General features: G+C 50.9%; 1 protein-coding gene across 1 annotated transcript in view; it reads left to right on the top strand.

Annotated features, from left to right (window-relative positions):
- SFPQ (splicing factor proline and glutamine rich) overlaps positions 1-1996 on the top strand; it is a 26551-nt gene that overhangs the window by 9629 nt on the left and 14926 nt on the right. The gene's annotated exons all lie outside the window — the stretch shown is intronic.

Here is a 1996-nt window from a genome sequence, read left to right as displayed (position 1 = left end):
CCATGGTCCCCTCCCCCAGCCCCCTCTCCCCCACCCCTAGTACTTACCAACTTGGAGTCGGCCGCAGCTCCCTGCTGCAGCCACTGGGGACTGCCTGAATTGTCAAAGCTCTCCAAATCTTTGCATCTTTTAATTGGTTCGGACCTTTAAATTGGTCTCCTGGTTTGATTCGGATTCGGAGATTCGGCCACCGAATCGGGCCGAATCTCCTCTGAATCAAATCACCACCCGAAGCTTCACCTCTCAAGAAGGCCTGACACTCGCCTGCCAAAGAAAGTCTTCTATGGCGAACTGTCAAATGGAGTACGCTTTTGCAGAGCACCAAAGAAGCAGGACAAGGACACCCTAAAGGTGTCCCTAAAGAGTCATGGTATCGACCCAGAGTCGTGGGAGCAAATAGCTCGTGACCATCCATCCTGGAGGTCCCAAATCCAGAACGGAGCATTGGCCTTTGAACAGCAACGCACGGCAAAAGCAACGAAGAAACGAGCGGCCAGGAAAATTAAAACCTCCCGTATCCAGTCCTCATCACTCTCCTGCCCCTGCTGCAGCAGTTTGTTCAAAGCGAAGATCGGACTTATAAGTCACCTACGTACTCACATGACAGCCTCCACCTCCCTTCGTTCTCTTCCCTTTCCCTTTTTTCTCTTTTCTCCTAACTTTTTTCTTCCCCACTTTTCTCTCTTCTTCCCTCCCCTCTCCCTGCTGGATGCGCTCGTCTTTGCCCGGGAAGGACGAAAGTATTAATTACTGTGACCTAATTGGATTTGCTTAACGTTGTTTCGCTTAAAGTTGCGTTTTTCAAGAACGTCACCACAACGTTAAGCTAGGAGTAGCCGTATGAATAACCAACATCTGAGCTGTGTTTCAGCCCACCAGATGTTCAGCAAATAAAGAGCGAACCTCATTTTTGACGGTACTCAAACCAACAACTTTCAACAGCACCAGTGTCGGACATAAATTGGTGTAACGGGAAAAATTCCTAAATGCTGATGACTTTTTTTTATTTTCCATTTATCTGCATGGATTTCCTGTACTCAGCTTCTGCTATGGCACCGATATCTGCAGCCTCTGAGCTTTTTCTGCGTCTGTCCTGGGACAAAAAGATTTGGCCAACATGCTCAAACCTGAGATACTATCGACACAAAACACCTGCAGACCCTCCTACGTCTGGAGAAGGGGGGTTGTGCTCAAAAACATGCAAAGAACAATTTTTCCAACTATTTAGTGGCTCTAATAAACAGGGATCCTGTTTTTTTCTGATTTAAAAAAAAATCCCCAAATCCACATTTGTATGTGGGTTTAAATGAAACACCACTAATATATAGAGACGTATATACTGGTGTTTCATTTTGATCATGGGAAAATGTGGATTTGAGGTTACTTTTTTTTAACCAAAAATTGGGGATTTTTTTTTTTAAATCAGGGAAAACCAGGATCCCCGCTAATAAATGAGATCACATCTACGCAAACACCCAGGGAGCAGGGTGCTGAGCGCGGTGATCCCCAGGGTGCCGCACGGCCACGTGGCCGAAGCAGGCTACGGAGACGCACTGTCCGAACCGCAGCCTGCTCCACTGCAGGGGCCGGGCCAACACTTGACTGACAGGCGCCCCAGCCAATCGCGAAGCCTATCAATCGGCGACTCCGCCCCCTCCACCGGGCAAAACGCGCCCAATCCCCGCGCGGGAGCTTAACGGATCATCCTGTGCTGTATCCGGCAGTCAAACGGGCCAATCACCTTGCGAGACCGCGCCCACCAATGGGATCACAGAGGCGGCAGAGTAGGGGCACGCGATTGCTCGCTGCCTGTATCCGTCTCCACGAGCGAGCCTGCTGATTGGTTGCCGTGCGCTCGGGGGCGGTTTCCGGCGGGGAAGGTATATAAGGGGCGGACAAAGGCGGCGGCGAGGCCGTTGAGCTCGCCGCCATTTTGCGCAGCAGGCTCTGAGAAGAAGCAGCCGCGCATCATGTCTCCGGATCGGGTCCGCCGCCG

This window comes from Alligator sinensis, unplaced genomic scaffold (assembly GCF_000455745.1).
Source record: "Alligator sinensis unplaced genomic scaffold, ASM45574v1 scaffold547_1, whole genome shotgun sequence".
NCBI classification, from domain to species: domain Eukaryota; kingdom Metazoa; phylum Chordata; order Crocodylia; family Alligatoridae; genus Alligator; species Alligator sinensis.
The sequence above is the reverse complement of the archived record's forward strand: the minus strand, read 5'-3'. Positions and strand labels throughout refer to the sequence as shown.